At 41.3% G+C, this 18,649-nt stretch overlaps 1 long non-coding RNA gene and 1 other non-coding gene across 4 annotated transcripts; one reads left to right on the forward strand and one right to left on the reverse strand.

The window, feature by feature from the left end:
* Positions 1 to 226: 226 nt before the first annotated feature.
* TRNAR-CCU (transfer RNA arginine (anticodon CCU)) lies at positions 227 to 301 on the forward strand. The gene has a single exon. It is a non-coding gene; the product is annotated as a tRNA-Arg (tRNA).
* Positions 302 to 2,635: 2,334 nt separating this feature from the next.
* On the reverse strand, positions 2,636 to 12,532 carry LOC133364313 (uncharacterized). 3 transcript variants are annotated; one of them, XR_009757913.1, is made up of 5 exons: positions 12,293 to 12,532; positions 8,911 to 8,963; positions 8,545 to 8,633; positions 3,927 to 4,011; positions 2,698 to 2,778 (listed from the first exon to the last, which is right to left on the reverse strand). It is a non-coding gene; the product is annotated as an uncharacterized LOC133364313 (long non-coding RNA). The 3 variants fall into 3 exon arrangements; XR_009757912.1 differs by lacking the exons at positions 2,698 to 2,778; positions 8,545 to 8,633 and adding an exon at positions 2,636 to 2,668; XR_009757911.1 differs by lacking the exon at positions 8,545 to 8,633.
* Positions 12,533 to 18,649: the final 6,117 nt, after the last annotated feature.

The raw sequence follows: 18,649 nt of genomic DNA on the forward strand, positions 1-18,649 counted from the left end.
TTTTTTAAATACTGTTGTGGTTTTTTGGTATATGTGTATATATCTGTATCTGTCTAACCATACACAACAAAAATATTGTGTGTGCACACAGACATTCACACATGCATGTGCACATGCAGACACACACATAAACTAGTAAATTGGAAAAGCTGTGTCTGTAGGATACTTCCATTTTATACGATATAAGAATAATAAAGATATAATGATGATAAAACTCTATCATTAGGGAAGGGCTGTAGCTCAGTGGTAGAGCATCTGCCTCCTATGCGGAAGGTCACAGGTTCAATCCCTGGCATTTCCAGGTAGGGCAAGAAGAGAATCCTGTCTCAAATCTTGGAGAGCCGCTGCCAGTCAGTGTAGACAATACTGAGCTGGATGGACCAATGGTCTGATTCAGTCTAAGGCAGCTTCCTATGTTCTTATAACTATCAAAGTTGACTAATGTTTTTGTGACTGGACTTCACTGGGTTGTTTTACCCAACATTCCGCAATTGCGGCCCAGGGGTGAAATAAGACACAGAAACAATATATATTTGGGTTAAATAACGGGCCACTTTATTAACCAAATTCACATTGCATAACGAACCTACAGAGGGGGACATAAGTGCGGGATTCTCCTGGTGAGTCAGGCAAAGCCTTCTTGCAGCTATTGAGGCGATTCAACCCCTGCCAGGCAAGGGGCTGCCAATCTGCCAACCCCTTGCCCTGACCACACCCATAGGGTGTGTAGGAAGGCCAAACTGCGTCACCGCCTGCCCCCGGTGCCCTGAAACTCCGAGTGGATGAGACATGTTGGCCCCAAAGGCGACCCGTATCCTGCCCTCGGGCTGTATAACCCGGAGCTGCAGGCCTCCGGAACCGCCAATCACCTCCAAAGATGCCTAAAGGTGTCACCTAGCTGCCCTTCACCTTTACACTTTCCCGCACTTCCTTGCCATAAAGCGACCAATTAAGATATTAAGATCAAACAGCCAAATCAACCTAATAACCAGAAATGCACCCGTGCTAACCCTGAGCACCCTCACTGCTAACCACAGTATGGAGTAGGCAAAAGAAACCCGCCGGCTAAAGCGCAGGCAAGCCAAAAATTCCTAGTTGGCCCCGAAGCGACCAAATTAATCACACTGCAGCAGAGGGAGGGTAGGGCGGGTGCTGAAGAAGAAGAGGAGGGTGAGGGGCCGGCGCGAGCTTAAATAGGCTCGGCCGCTTGTTGCCCGTGGCGCGCCTTGATGACATCATGCCAGTCCTGGCGCGCCTGCCCTTCCTCTAAATGGCGGCTAGGGCTTCACCCCGGGCCGCAAATCTCACCCTGCAGCCGGTAAGTACTGTGCGGAGCGGGGAGTTTTTTTTATATATAAAGGGAGATGAAAGCCCTCTGTGAAATGAAGAGTGCAATGTTATGCATGCTTACTATATCTCCCTTTGAACTTAGTGGAATTTACTTCAGAGTAACCCATGAAAGGGGCCAAGGCTTTGCTCACACATACATGCTTGTGATGACTGCAACATCCAGTGATGAACTGCATGTGTAAATGGGCAATTCACAGAAGTAACATCACAGATAGAACTTTCACAAGCAGGATGACCATCCATCCAAACTGAGGCCACTGAGCATGCTCAGATCTCAATTAGTATTTTGGAGCCCCCCCCTTTTGGTGGTATTTCTGAGAACTACAGGGTTCCCCTGAGCATTGTCAGGACCCTCTTTTTCACTTTTACCAGTGTGGATAACCTTTGGCCCTCTGGATGTTGCTGAACTGCCACTCCCATCATCCCTGTTCATTGGCCATGCTTGCTAGGGCTGATGAGAGTTGTAGGTCAGTAATATCTGGAGGGCCAAAGGCGCCCTACTCCTGCACTATTGGAAAGTGGCTTCTGTTTCAAGGTTTTGTAGTTCTGTCCCTTTATCTGGGAGTTATCAAATGTAATCATGCATCCATGCACGCACATGTGAATCAGCCCTAAGAAATCGAGGACAGGCTTTTGGCCTCTTCTTCCACCTTCCTATGCATCTTGCCTGAACATGCACTGAATGTATGTTTCAGAATATGTACAACTTGTTCAAACCAGCTATCAATAAGTTGTGACTCCTCTTTCCACTTCCTAGGTGCAACTTTTTGGGGAGGGAGGCCATTCAACAGTGCATGTCTTGTAAATGCCAGTCAGCAATTGAAGTAACGTATGTTCTGTATTGCTGGCTGGAAGGGATGACAGGTCCATAATCACCCAGTAAGTTTTCTGGCTGAGTTAATATTTGAACTGTAAATCAGGGATTCCCAAACTGTGGTCCATAGACCACCAATGGTCTGCAAGAGTCATTCAGGTGGTCAGTGGCATGTCTGTATTAAATATTCATAGTGCCTCAGCACAACTATCAGCTTCACAGCAGACATGGCAGGGTAGAGATGTCTGAAGTAAAATGTATGTTTAGCCAACCTTATACAATCTGGGGTCTGAATGTTATTTCCAGTCTCTAGTGCTCATATAATATTGCAAGTGTCAATTCTTTTTCTTTCTTTCTTTCTTTCTTTCTTTCTTTCTTTCTTTCTTTCTTTCTTTCTTTCTTTCTTTCTTTCTTTCTTTCTTTCTTTCTTTCTTTCTTTCTTTCTTTCTTTCTTTCTTTCTTTCTTTCTTTCTTTCTTTCTTTCTTACAGCATGCATATATTGCCTGGTTATTTATAGAGTTGGAATGCAATAACATATAGTAGTTTGAAAAATTACATGCAATAGTATTAGGCATTTCATAGCTGACATGGTGTGGTGTTTGGTACTTGAGAGCTTGAAGGGCCCCAGGGAGGAAAAAAAAATCCAGGTTGTTAATTATCTGACAAATTGCAAGTTTTAGTTCTAACATAATCCTGCAACTGATGAGCGGAACTTGGTTTCAGTCCTTAATTTTTTTTTACTTTGCTCTCTTCCCAACCACTTTCACTTACTAAAGGTCCCCTTGCACTTTAAAATGAACAGAGCTACAATTAACCTGGGATCTTGGCAACATTCCAGCAGAGGTAATTCCACTGTGTCTGCTTAAGTTTCCTTGCTGTTCCAATTGGATTCCTATTTGCTGCTTTCTTGGGCTCAGTCTTTCTGATGGCTAACACATGTATCTCATTCCTTCCTCTCCACTCCCTATCACTAAGAAAAGAGCTTAGCACCAATCCTATATGAAATGGTGCTCGTTAGCCAGCATTCTGCAACTGGACTCTCTCCAGTTGTTGTTGGACTCCAACTCCCATCAGCTGTAGCCAGCATGGCCAATGGTCAGGGATGAGGGGAATTCTAGTGCAAAACGTCTGGAGAGCACCAGGTTGGGAAAGCCTACAGTAGGCTACATGAACTTCAAATTAGTTGGCTATTCCTCATCAAAATAGGGCGGCCTTTTTCGCCGGAAGAAAAGCTCTCTATTGACTCACTTGCACATTAACAAATACAATGGCAATAATTGTTTATATATGCAATATGTAGATCTGTTAGATGGGAATAGTAGTCTGTTACACCACTCCCATCATCCCTGGACATTGGTTAAGCTGGCTGCAGTTGATGAGAGTTGTAGTCCGACAACATCTGGGGACCCAAGGTGGAAGAAAAATAGTTATTATACTATTTTTCTTCCTCTCATAATCCTAGAACTTGGAATCGACCAATGAAATTGAGAAGCAGAAGTATTTTTTTAACTCCCCTCCCCGAAGTATCTTCAATCCCCCCTCCCCCACTGATGATATGACAAACTGGACAAGCAGCCTGCTTCTCTCCATCACTCCTTCCAGACCGGAAGACACAGTTTTGCTGCACTCTTCATATTTGGAAGACTCACTCCTGGGGCAGCCACCACCATCTCCACATTAAAGAACTAGTGGCTGCCGAACAAAGCAATGGTCCCTTAAGGGTACAGAAGGGGGTGGGGCCAACAGCAGGACTAGACTCACCAGGTTTCATAAGACCTTGGAAGGCCTTTGCTGAAACAACAGCTCTTCTGCAGCCAGTGTTCAAACAGGCCTGGTCTATTCCACCCTAAGAAAGAAAAAGAGCAATGGTTCATAAGAACATAAGAACATAAGAAGAGCCTACTGGATCAGGCCAGTGGCCCATCTAGTCCAGCATCCTGTTCTCACAGTGGCCAACCAGGTGCCTGGGGGAAGCCCGCAAGCAGGACCCGAGTGCAAGAACACTCTACCCTCGTGAGGCTTCCGGCAACTGGTTTTCAGAAGCATGCTGCCTCTGACTAGGGTGGCAGAGCACAGCCATCATGGCTAGTAGCCATTGATAGCCCTGTCCTCCATGAATTTGTCTAATCTTCTTTTAAAGCCATCCAAGCTGGTGGCCATTACTGCATCTTGTGGGAGCAAATTCCATAGTTTAACTATGCGCTGAGTAAAGAAGTACTTCCTTTTGTCTGTCCTGAATCTTCCAACATTCAGCTTCTTTGAATGTCCACGAGTTCTAGTATTATGAGAGAGGGAAAAGAACTTTTCTCTATCCACTTTCTCAATGCCATGCATAATTTTATACACTTCTATCATGTCTCCTCTGACCCGCCTTTTCTCTAAACTAAAAAGCCCCAAATGCTGCAACCTTTCCTCATAAGGGAGTCGCTCCATCCCCTTGATCATTCTGGTTGTCCTCTTCTGAACATTTTCCAACTCTATAATATCCTTTTTGAGATGAGGCGACCAGAACTGTACACAGTATTCCAAATGCGGCCGCACCCTAGATTTATACAACGGCATTATGATATCGGCTTTTTTTTTTTTAATACCTTTCCTAATTATTGCTAGCATGGAATTTGCCTTTTTCACAGCTGCCGCACACTGGGTTGACATTTTCATCGTGCTGTCCACTACAACCCCGAGGTCTTTCTCCTGGTCATTCACCGCCAGTTCAGACCCCATGAGCGTATATGTGAAATTCAGATTTTTTGCTCCAATATGCATAATTTTACACTTGTTTATATTGAATTGCATTTGCCATTTTTCCGCCCATTCACTCAGTTTGGAGAGGTCTTCTTGGAGCTCTTCGCAATCCCTTTTTGTTTTAACAACCCTGAACAATTTAGTGTCGTCAGCAAACTTGGCCACTTCACAGCTCACTCCTAATTCTAGGTCATTAATGAACAAGTTGAAAAGTACAGGTCCCAATACCGATCCTTGAGGGACTCCACTTTCTACAGCCCTCCATTGGGAGAACTGTCTGTTTATTCCTACTCTCTGCTTTCTGCTTCTCAACCAATTCCTTATCCACAAGAGGACCTCTCCTCTTATTCCATGACTGCTAAGCTTCCTCAGAAGTCTTTGGTGAGGTACCTTGTCAAAAGCTTTTTGAAAGTCTAAGTACACTATGTCCACTGGATCACCTCTATCTATATGCTTGTTGACACTCTCAAAGAATTCTAATAGGTTACTGAGACAGGACTTTCCCTTGCAGAAGCCATGCTGGCTCTGCTTCAGCAAGGCTTGTTCTTCTATGTGCTTAGTTAATCTAGCTTTAATAAAACTTTCTACCAGTTTTCCAGGGACAGAAGTTAAGCTAACTGGCCTGTAATTTCCGGGATCCCCTCTGGATCCCTTTTTGAAGATTGGCGTTACATTTGCCACTTTCCAGTTCTCAGGCACGGAGGAGGACCCGAGGGACAAGTTACATATTTTAGTTAGCAGATCAGCAATTTCACATCTGGTTCTTTGACAACTCTCGGGTGGATGCCATCCGGGCCCGGTGATTTGTCAGTTTTTATATTGTCCATTAAGCCTAGAACTTCCTCTCTCGTTACCACTATTTGTCTCAGTTCCTCAGAATCCCTTCCTGCAAATGTTAGTTCAGGTTCAGGGATCTGCCCTATATCTTCCACTGTGAAGAGATGCAAAGAATTCATTTAGCTTCTCTGCAATCTCCTTATCGTTCTTTAGTACAACCCCCCAAAATGTATTTTATTATGGTTACCTATTATATCTCACAATAAAATAGCATGACTATCCATATAAGGACTACCAAGTTGGTTAGTCCTTTCACATAAAACAAAAATAATTTAAACTCTTTGCTCTGGAGCATTAACACTTTGCTCTGGAGCATTAACCTAAATTAACCATCAGTAGTCAGTAGCTTCATGGTCAAGAGTTTGATTTAGAGCCATTAACTCCAAGTAATACACACCAAATATTTGGCACGCATATATTACACATAGCCCCATTCAATTGCTTGTAACATTAGCCAGAGCAAGTGAGTGCCCGGATCTGACAGGGAACTGGCCACAGTTATACATGCTGTGATGGAAGAAAAATCAGAGCTTGGAAAAGTTACTTTTTAAAACTACAGCTCCCATCAGCCCCAGCCAGCATGGCCACTGGATTGGGCTGATGGGAGTTGTAGTTCAAAAAAGTAACTTTTCCAAGCTCTGAAAATCATATAGGATCTGAAACCTAGACAGAAAAGGCTGTGGCCACCTGTTTTGGTCCTAAATGGCATTCTTGTCTAGGTGGCTAAGGTTGTAAAAAGAACCACATGAAAGGTGGCCATATGCCTACAGGAAGTGCACAAACAAAGCAAGAAGCCAACGGGCTCCTCCAGACATCCTCTTTGTTGAGCATTCATCATGATTTGTGCTCATCATGTTATTGGGGTGGTTATACACGATCACACTTTTAATCCCATTTGTGCCTGCGAAAGTTTTAGAGCGGTCATACTGCTTCATTTGCAATAGCAGCATGTCCCATAGTTTCCTGCTAAAATCCTGTAACTTTTCATACCACAAATATTCCAGGTAGGGGTGTCGGTCAGTTTCGGTTCTCTCTAATTCCCCCCCCCCAATCTTAAATTCAGTTCTTCAGTATGAAAATTGCCTCATGAAAATTCTTCAGCATTTTAGCGTGAATTTCTCCTATTAAACACCTTTTTGTGTACAGCTTTTACTAAGGTACAGATTTTTGCAAGCATTTATTCTGATATAATGCATCTTTGCACACTAATATATTTGTTTTTATACACAAATTAACAACATTTCCCCCCCATATATAAACATTTTTGGATAAATGCAAATGTCAAAGAATGGCTGTGTTTCTGTTCTCATATTGTTTCAAAAAGTACAAATTGATAAATTTGGCTTTAAATGTGAACCAGACTGAATTTCTTCCTTATCCCTAGTTCTAGGTTTGTTTGGTTTTGTCCTGCTTTTTGTCATGCTCTATAGAGTAAGAGTGCCCCTCCAGGTGGCAATAATGCAGTAACATTGGGGGACGCATCGCAGAACAACTAATAAAGCAGAATAATGTGTGGACAATCCAGTATAAATTTACCACTAATGCACTATTATTGTGTCCATGACATGTTGTTGCAGACTACATCTGCAAAACATTACCAGTCTGGAGGGGCCCAATAGGCCTCTCCTGTTGTTGCTCCCCAGCAACAGGTTTTCGGCGGCATATGGCCTTCTGAACCTAGAGGTTGTAAAACAAACCATCACGTTGGACCCAGATGACTTGGCCACAGGATTCCATGCTCTGGTAACTTCCAGACTGGATTATTGCAATGCGCTCTATGTGGGGCTGCCCTTGAAGACAACTTGGAAACTTCTACTGGTTCAAAATGCAGGGGCCAGATTACTGGCTGGGGTTCCCTTTGCATCTATATAACCCCTGTTTTAAAACAGCTACATTGGTTATTGGTTTGCATATGGTTTAAGGTGCAGCAGAAAGTAAGAAATTCTACCAGGAATTCTGTACTTCATCCAAAGCTGGTCCGCTGCTATTGTAAACAAGCTAAGATATAATTTCTACACCAGCCCTTTGGACTGATCTTGGTGTGGGGGCAATGAATGCTTAAAGCTGAAATGTGAAACTGAGCTAGGTCAGACTCCTTCCATTGAAATGTCCCCCCCCCCATCTTGTCAAACCACTGAGGCGCATATTGTACTGCAACAGCCTATCACAAAGCCCTTTCTGTCTGGAACCTGTCCCTGAAACTTCTACTGGCCAGCAGAGCATAAACACCAAGGTGGAAGTACCGTCCAAAAAGCTACATAGTACAACAACTGCTGCTTTTACAGTAAGACAATCAAGTGGGTTTTCTGCTGGTGTATTTTTCTCATCATATGCATGACAGAAAATCTAATGGGGCCTGTTAGTTTCTTCAGCAACTTCTAATATCCTCTAAAGCAGCCTTTTATCAGCCCCAGCCTCTGTTCCCAAGATGTCTACATGGTTATCAGAGACCACTGGCAGTAGCTATGGCTTTATCCACCCTCTCAGCCCCCATCAAGGTAAAGATAAGATCATCCACTGAGAATTTAGGAAGTAAAACTCGTATACCAGATCTAAACTTTTAAGAATAATGAAATATTCACCTTTTAATATTCAGCACATAGAGTTCTATTTTACTTTATTTAGAAAACATCATATCCCCCCCTCTCCTTTGAACCCAAGACAGCTTACAACATAAAAAACCATCAAAGCAGTGAAGATCTAAAACAAACATTTAAAAGAACAATAAAAAAGCATAATGCTAAAATAATGAACAGTGATTGCATCATTTAAAATGGAAACAAATGTCTTTCCCTACCTCCACAAAGATAGCAAGAATGAACATCGATGGATCTCTCTGAGGGGAGATTTCGACAATTTTAGGGCCCAAACTGAGAAGCCCATGCTCTAAGCAAGAGAAGCACACACCATGCTTATAGACAGAATACAAAAGAATCAGCTTTTTGTTTTAAACTGTGAATAAATGTCTATATTACATTGTGGAATTTCTTTGATATTCAGTTATGATAGGAAATGCATTCATTTATTTATTTTAATAATATCTTCTTTCTCCCGCTATCCAAGGCAGTTAATAAAATATCAGTAAGGCATCATATAAATAATAATGAAATGTTTGACAAATACCATTGTACAGAAATATGCCCCCAATCCTACACCCACTTACCCAAGAGTAAGCTGCATTGAACTCAGTGGGACTTACTTCTGAGTAGGATTGCACTGTAGATTAAAAAGGCAGCAGATATGGGTAACAGACTGGAAATGGCAGTTCAAAGTAGTATATAAAAAGCTATAATGCCCTCCAAACCAATAAAATTAATTTTGCCCATCAAAGCCCAAGTGAACAGAACAGAAGTTAACAGGAAAGGTTCCAGGAAGATCTGCTTTAGAATTCTCTGGGATGAGAAATTGATTGTTAAACCACTCTGAGAATAGCAGGTCTGTGAGGGAATAACGGTCTGCTAACAGCTCTCACCACCTTTCACAATCTACAGTTCCCAGGATGTTTGGGGGGAAGTCATGACTGTTTAAAGTGGAATAATGGCAGAATAACTGTATGGTGTGAATGTGGCCTGCATCTCCAGCCATCCCTGACCATTGGCCATCCTGGCTGAGGCTGAAGCGATTTGAAGGACCACAGGTTTCCTATCCCTCTTTTAGGTGCTCCTTCCTGTCTTTGACTTGTGAGATTGTTGCTATGATTTCATTGTTTTGAATTCCTTCCAAGCCTCTTTGAACATTTTATTAGAAAGGCAGATGTGTGTGCCTACAAATGAATAAGATTTTATAGAAAGCCTTGTTGAAGAGGAGGTTCTTCGGGCTTATCCACATGGGAGCATTGCTTCGTACTAAAGACACTGTTTTTACCTCCATTTTCTGTTTGCACTGTCCATAATAATGGCTCAATGCCAGCTACATACATGGTGTTTTCTATTCACACTGAGGAGATGGATCAATCACCCAGTTTCCCAATGACACACCCTCTAACATTTCCACTCCCTCTGGTTACTTGGCAACTGAGCATGCTCAGTTCGTTCTACCAGCTGCAATAGGTTTCAGTTAAAAAAACAACCCAGAAGTGTGATTATTTGTATTTTCACTGGTACAATGCAGCTGAAATACAAATCTTTGTTTGAGAAGTGTTATGCTTTTGTGCTCAAGTTAGGGGGGAAACAAAAATAAGGCACCATTTGAAGCAACATAAAAGAAGCCAACAGAATGGAGAGCAGCCGGAAGTTGCTTGTCAGCCTACAGGAAACAAAATGAAAAAGGGAGGAGGAGATAGTGGGCATGAAGTGGGGAATGATTAACACACCCACCTAAAATCATCGGAGCAAAGCATCTGCAAGCACTAGCGATATGGAGTGAATATGTTTTTTCCTTCCCTTTTCGTATTATCAGAGGATTGGGTTGGTATGGATTTACAGAGGAGAAACTGTGTGATAGCTTCTGTTTGCTGGTAACGTCATGTGAATCACATGAATTAAAAGGGGACGTGAGTAGCACCAAACACACAGTAAACTACTGTGTAGATGAGCCCTTCATTTCACCACAATGAAGACAGACACCTCTAAGGTTTATCAGGATCCCATACTTCAAATATGGGGAACCTTTGGCCCTGCAGATATTGCTGAACTACAACTGCCATCATCCCTTGCCATTGGTCATGTTTTGTCCCTGGGGCTGATGGGAGATGTAGTTCAGCAACATATGGAGGGCCAAAAGTACCCCACATCTGCTTTACTTAAGAGCAACAGCCATCACTAGTTAAATAGAAGCAATGAAGAAAAGGGACAAGAGAAAACCTAACTCACAACTCAGGAAGGCCACTTTCTGTTCATAGGCCTAGACATACTAACCTTTTGGTGGCTCTTTTTCTCTCAGTGCAGTGGGTATTAATGAAGACTGTTGCTTATTCCAATAAATCTTTCCTAAATAGTTATACTCAGGCCTCAGAAATAAAATTGCCTGCTTTGGTAAAGACTGAAACCTTTGCTTCAGGCAGACAATTTTTCAGGTAAGTGCCTGACCACATATGTGTTGACTTCTCCATGACATTTGTACTAGGAATGTGGGCAGAGGGTGAAGGAAATCAACCCCTGCAGGACTCCTATAGAAATGCTTGGGGACGAAGAGTGATCCGTAGTCTTACAACAGTGTGCCACTGAAGAATAAGTGGAAACTTGAAATATATGTCTCTCTTTCAATGATGCTTTCGAATACAAGTGAAAGTTTGGGATAAAATCTGGAAAAGCAAGAGACTTCAACTGCCAGGCAGTTGTGCTGAAAATGTAGCTATTTTCCCCAAACATTTTGTATATTTATGCTTGATCTTGAGACACAACACGCAGGTCAGCAAATGTCAATAACATTTTAATTGCTAAAGGATTTTTTTACAAAACCACCTGGGAATGGGTAAAACAGGATCCTTTTTATTATTCCTGGTTTCTCTTCATGAAGCCTATTCTTGGCTGTACACATGATAGTTGCTATGCATACAGATAGAGTTTTAACAATACCGACCTGACATTTAAGCATTTCACCTGCCGCGCAGGACAGCCTGCTTGTGCTTTTAAACTTGCTTCTTGGGCCAAATGCAAAGGAACGACTGTGCAACTCTTTTACTTATCTGCTGCACCGAGTCGGCAATGTTAGTGCTTGGATGTGTCAGATATCACCCAGGGATTTAAGCAAGAGCTATTTTGTAGTTAACCCAATCCCATAGCCAGCACTGCATTGCCTTTGATTCTGAGGCAGTTAACAACTAATGCCAGCCTATGCCATTAATTGGCATCAAATTTACCTGAAAAGTGGCTGTATAATAAATTTTGTTTTGCCTCATATTGGCTTAAGGGATACTCTGTTATAATAGACCTGGTGAGCAGTAGGTGAAGAAGGTGTTTTTAAATATATATATATCTTCCATTGCATTTTTCTTCTTCTAAGGATTATTTACCGGACTATTTTCATCCTACTGGCATCTCATTTTCCTATAACAAGATAAAAAGTGTGAAGCATTCACTGGAAGCACAAAAAGGAGGTCAAAAACCAGAATGCTGGAAAGATGTGGCTTTATTATGTGCACAGTGGCACCAATAATTTCTTGTATATAAAAAAGAAATTTCTGTATAAAATATGTTAAAGCCCAACGCGTTTCAGCCTGTGTAGTCAAGCCTTCATCAGGGGCTAAAATACAAAACAATGAATATTCTTAAAAAAACATACTAACAACTTAAACACACACATTCATTTTGAGAAGGACACAGTTACAATTACAAAAATATTGCAGTCAAATATTGCTTTCATTATTTTCAAAATATAGTTATAAAACTCTAACAACTTAAATACATACTAACAACTTAAACACACTCATTTTCATTTCTGGGAGGACACAGTTACAGAAATGTTGCAGCCAAATGTTGCTTTTATTATATATCAAAATATAGTTGCAAAACTCTAACAACTTGAATATATATCTAATTCTGAAAGAACAATTACAGGATAATATTGCAGTCAATATTGCTTCAATATTTTCAAAATATACTCACAAAATTAAACTCTTCAGTAAAGTATTAAGACAACCTTTTTCTGGTATTTTCCTTATTGCTGTTGTCATGTAAAGCAAACTGAAACCCAAATTCAAAGAAATATAGAACTCTGTAGCATGCAATGAGTTGAACCTGCTTGATAATTGCTTCACCACACCTGACTTGAGTTGACTATGTTTGTTCTGAATTAGAGTAGAGGTAACAGGTTGAATTCCTCATTTAACCCATTAGGAATCATAGTATCTAGTTCCAAAATCCAATATAGTTCTCTATGCAATAAGTTATCTATGTTTCTTCCAAAAACCTTTTCCAAAACCCAAAACTTGTATTCTGTTATAGAATGAGGGCACTGATTATGATGTTCTACAAGAGGCACCCCTCTTCTATTATTCCTTAAATTACTCCAATGTTCCCCTATCCTTATTTTCACCATTCTTGAGGTTTGTCCTATGTACAGTTTTTCACATCCACATTGTATAATATAGATGACCCTACCTGTATTACAAGTGGAAAAGTGCCTCAAATGATATTTCTTCTGATTAGCAGGATTATCTGCAGTCATTCTGCTGGTGTTTTTACAAAAAATGCAGTGGCCACAGGGATGATGACCCAGGGGAGAAGTTGTACCTGGGAGTAAGCTCTGTCTTTGTTGAGTGACATCTTTTAAATCACTATGAACTAGAATGTCCTTAAGATTCTTCGTTCTTTTATAAGAGATCCTTGGAGGTTCCTGACAGCCCTTAAGATGTTCCACTATATGCCAGTGTTTTCTTATACTATTTTCTAACTTATTAGTGATATGATCAAACGTTAATATGCAGTTTACACGGCTAGAATCTTTTTGTGATGATTTTATGAAGAGTTCCTCCCGTTTCTTATTAGCTGCTTTTTTTAAGTTATTCTCAATAATAGGGGATGGATATCCTCTATTCCATAGCTGTTTTTTTAAAGACGAAGATTGCAATAAGAAATCTTCCTCTGTAGTGCAGTTCCGTTTTATTCTAAGAAACTGTCCATGGGGTAGATTATCTCTTAATACTTTTGGGTGTGAACTATCATATTTTAAATAAGTATTTTTATCTGTAGGTTTTTTTATAAATTTTTGTATGTAAACTATTGTTTAGTTTCTTAATATCTAAATCCAAAAAAATTATTTGATCCAAATTGTATTGATAATCAAATTGAATATTGGTGTTTTTATTGTTAACCCATCTTACAAAATCATTGAGAGATTCTGGGGTGCCTCTCCAAATCAAGAAAACATCATCAATATATCTCCACCACCCTATTAGTTGTTCAACACGAGATTCATTATTGATATCTTTTTCAAAATCTGCCATATAAAGGTTTGCTATTTCTGGAGCCATGGGGCATCCCATTGCTACTCCTTTAATTTGCCAATAAAAATGATTATCAAATTTAAAATAATTATTATGCATAGCTATTTCTGCTAAATCATAAAGGAAATGGGTAGGAGGATAAATCTCTGTTCTTAAATCCAATGTAGCACGTATATCAAGGGCTTCATTCTGAGGAATATTAGTGTATAATGATCTAATGTCCATAGTAACTAGAAGGTCCGCATCATCTATATGAACATATTGCATCTTATTAATAAAGTCAGCAGAATCTCTAATATAGGAAGGAATACAAGGTATAAAAGGTTTTAAAAAGAAATCAACAAACTGAGATAAAGGTTCTAGAACTGACCCACATCCAGATACAATGGGACGTCCTGGGGGAGGTCTTATTTCTTTATGTATTTTTGGCAGAACATAAAATACAGGAATTCTTGGATTTTCTTTACATAATTTTTTTTCTTCTTCCTTTGTAATGTACCCCAAACAAACTCCTTTCTCTAACACATTTCTTATCTCTTGAGTAATCTTATCTGTAGGGTCATATGGACAAATCTTATAAGCAATTAAATCCATTAGTTGTCTATATATTTCACCTTTATATTGTTGTAGATCTTATATCACTATTGCCCCTCCTTTATCAGCTGGTTTTTACATGGCCACTGGATTGGGCTGATGGGAGTTGTAGTTCAAAAAAAGCAACTTTTCCAAGCTCTGGAGACAACAACCCTGGATTGCTCTGTGTCAGGCTACCTGGAGTGATCTGGGACTATCAGGGTGGGAAGAAGGAGAGGCAGGAAGTCTCTGCAAAGAGCAGCCGAGGGCTTTTTGCAACAGGACTTTCGACAGCCCTGCACTGCTCTTTGGTTCCCCAGAAGGGGAACACTTGCCTGCAGTCAAACTTAGTAGGACTGAATCCTCTGCTCACCAGTTACTGAGAGAAGGGTGCAATCCTGCTGGCTGCAGGGGTCTGCTTTGCCAGCATGCTCCCTGCGGAACCCAGAACTGAGACAAACTGAAAAGGGGCTGGCCAAGACCCCAGACGTCCAAGGCAGGAAGAGGAGAACTAACCCTGGGATTGGTGAGGTCAGAAGGAGAGGAGGAGAGAAGAAGGGGCTAGCACCTCATGTTGGGCCAGCACTGGGGGCTGGCTTATCTCTCACTGCAGTTATGGCATCCATGGTGACCCGTCAGGGATTTTGAGGGGAGGGTGGCAAGATAGGTGGGTCTGGCTCAGGCAGCTGCTTCCCATAATGCTGGCAGTCAGGGAGTGGGTGGAGAGTCACCGTTAGTGGTGGCAGCAGAGGAGAAGACTTGGATCTGAACCACACCGAGCCAGGATACTTTGGGAGGGGTGGGGATGGCAGAGAGGGGAGAGCAAACAGGCCTGGCACAGCATCCAAGCATGTGCCGCAGCAGTGTAGAAGCCACCTGTCAAGGGTGCAGTCCTGCTGGCTACAGGGGTCTGCTTCACCTACCCGCAGGGAAGACACTGGGGAAGCAGACCACAGGAGGATTGCTCCTGCTGTCTGTAGTGTGGTCGGGAGGGGGGGAGATGCAGGGTCACTTTCCCCAGGCCCATCCTGGCCATATAGGGCTTTAAAATCCCTAATTAAACATCTGCCCATCCCCAGTTGATTTCGGGGGCAGTTCTTGGTCAGTTGTTGCCCAGATTGGCTGATGGGGGAGGAGTCTTGCACAGCCTTAGAAACTAGCAAATTACACAGTCCATTCATAAATCTCAGGGGGGTGTTGGTTCTCAGAATTCCTGTTCAACGTGGGTACTTTCTGCTAGTCTACTATATATTTTGGAAATTTGTTTGTTCACTGTGCATTTGGACACCTCTTATGATATCATAAGCAAATTTTGCATGATGGTTCCTGAAATAAAGGAGTAGGTTTTTGCTTATGTTTGCATACAGTTGGGTGCCATTTTGAATCAAGATGGTGGTCCTTAATATCAAGGAACACGTTTTCATCTATGTTTGGATAGAATTTGATATCATTTTGAATCAATATGGCAGACTGAACCTTTCAAAACTGCACTGATTTTAATGATTTATTTAAAAACTGCACTGATCTTTGGTTTCTTAGGATTCCCAAGCAATGCCTGCTATAAAGCGGCTAGTAACACATACGTGAATTTTCTTACATTAATTTCATTGCACCCATTCAAGGGCTATAATGGAATTTTTATCCATTCATACATATCACCTGCTGTTTTAGGTTTGGTGCTTGGATCAAGACTGTGTTAGTTGAACTGAGTCCCCATTGAAATCAATGGGACAACAGAAATATTTTCTAACTTGTCTCATTTATTTAAATGGGACCTAAATTCACTGTTTCATTATAAAATACAACAATGCTGGGAAAAACAGAAGGGAGTAGAAAAAGAGGAAGGCCAAACAAGAGATGGATTGATTCCATAAAGGAAGCCACAGACCTGAACTTACAAGATCTGAACAGGGTGGTTAATGACAGATGCTATTGGAGGTCGCTGATTCATACGTCCACCATACGTTGAAGTCGACTGGAAGGCACATAACAAGAAGTTCAATGCACTTAGTTTGGATTCAACCCATAGAGTTCTTCCTTGTTGTCCTTTGTTGTCCCCATTTATTTCAATAGGGCTAGAAATCAAGCTTTTGTAGGATAGATTAAAGCACATTTTAAATATAACTTTTTGTGAGATTAGTGTCTCTTTGGAAAAAACAGGAGTTGTCCCATGAGTGCTTTCTTTGGGGGAGGCTAACTCAATTGCTTTGATGTAAAGGGTCTGTCTAGTTCTTTTAAATATTCCTTTGATGTTGTATTGCTCCACTTGTAATAGACTGTTATTGCCCTAGATTGAATTTGCAGAGTGAAGGTAAATCTTTTGTGATGTGATTGTGCTGCCCTAAACTCAATATTGTTCAGAAGTCCTTTATAACTCTCTGGTTTCATTGCAGCAAACAGGACAAATTTTCATTTTTATCCTTTTAGGTTTTTTTATTATTTTTTATTCCTTGTTCCGAAACAGAGTCTGAGAATGTTTGCATGCACATTCCATGTGCTCAGAACTCTGGTGGCACAGCTAGAGCCCTTGATAATTGTCCTCTGAACACTGTTGGCATTTTAAACATTAAGATATTGTGAGGTTTATTATATTCCAGAAGGCACCGGGCAACATTATAACTCAAGCTGGGCTACAGAAAGAAAGCAACGTTTCTCATTCAGCTCAAGGCACAGTTCAGCAATGATTTGGTGAAAAAGTCATACGAGGCTTGAGCGCTGGACTTTGATATAACAAATCCAGATTCACATCACTGCTAACATAAGAACATAAGAAGAGCTTGCTGGATCAGGCCAACGGCCCATCTAGTCCAACAACCTGTTCTCACAGTAGCCAACCAGATGCCTATGGGAAGCCTGCAAGCAGGACCTGTGCACAAGAGCATTCTCTCCTCATGCGGTTTTCAGCAACTGGTATTCAGAAGCATACTGATTTTGACTGTGGAGGGAGAACATAGCTGCCTTGGCTACTAGCTGTTGATCGCCTTAACCTCCATGAATGTCTCTAACCCTTTTTAAAAGCCATCCAAGTTGGTGGTAATCACTGCCTCCTGTGGGAGTGAATTCTATAGTTTAACTATGTGCCACTAGTGCAGTCGTGTCCTGCTTTACAGAGGGCAGTTTTCTAGCTGAAGGAGTATTTGAAGGATTCTCCAGTTGGGCTGAAAGACAAAAGAACCATAAGAAGGGCCCTGAAGTTGCCCATTAACAGTTAGCAGACTGAGCTGGCACGCAGGTTGCCTGCTCACAGTCTTCCCTGCTATGATGAGATGTTTTGTATTTCTATTTAATTAGAGTAATTAGAGTAATTGTTTCTAAATTTGCATCAATACATATTAATATGTAAATCTTATGCAAATCAGTGTCCTCTTTGGGGGGGTATATTTCTTCCATAAGTGGCCACTCTAATCCCTACTCAGCTGTGCTGTGTATACAGCTGTGTAATGCAAGCACACTTATCAAAGGTAGATGGCATACCCCCACAGAACATATTGCTTACACAACACTGTGTTCTGGAACCAATTGCATGTATATTAGAGGTGCTGGATCAGTCCTCGAGTTTTTCCCCATATACCAGCTATTCTCTTTTTAAATTATGCACAGAAGAAGTGCTAACATGACCTGAAAAATGTTTTCAGGAGGAAAGAATATACCAACTATTCTCTGTATTAATTATGCACACTTCAGTCATGTTAACATGACCCTAGAAATGTTTTCAGGCTAATACAACAGGAGGCAAGCACAAAGTGCATTTCTCGTGAAAGTTTAGGGGTTGGAGGGGTCTTATTTGAATTTGCTTCTCATGATCTCATACTTTATTCCAGGTTAGAATTTCAGCCAAACTGCTCAGAGGAAACCAATACTAATTAGCCTGAACCACACTAAATGCATGTTTGCTGGCCCAGAGTCATGTAGTGTGATGAGCCAATGGACTCAGAAAGTCATTGTAGGGCCAGGTTTTAGCAAACTCCCCTGAACTCACCTTTCAAAAGTATAAGCAGTCAACAAGTCAGAGTGGTCTTGCTCAGAATTCAAGCCCGTTACACTTTCTGGATAGGATGGCTGATCTGCAAGCTTTCTGCTTGCTACTGTCCCTTTGCATGCTCTTATTGTTCCCAGCCTGTGCTCTTATTCGAAAAGGTTTGGCTCAAGCTTTTTCTCCCAGGTGAGTGTGCATCTGACTCTCTGTTAAGTTAAAGGTCTTTTTGTGAGATGTAACTTTGTCTACAATAACAGGATCCCCTTTCCATCCCTTGACCTTTTTAACGAGGCACTTTGGCTAAATTCGCCATTGAACTTGGCACAATGACTCAAAAGGAGGTGAAGGGGAGGAACATGGCTATTGGCCAACTTTATATCTCCCTTATTCTGGGGCCACTTGAAACCTCAACAACAACAAAAGTGGCCTTGGAAATCCTTTTTTGCATGTATCCAGATTTATATGCCA

Source organism: Rhineura floridana, chromosome 9, assembly GCF_030035675.1.
Source record: "Rhineura floridana isolate rRhiFlo1 chromosome 9, rRhiFlo1.hap2, whole genome shotgun sequence".
In the NCBI taxonomy this organism is placed as follows: domain Eukaryota; kingdom Metazoa; phylum Chordata; class Lepidosauria; order Squamata; family Rhineuridae; genus Rhineura; species Rhineura floridana.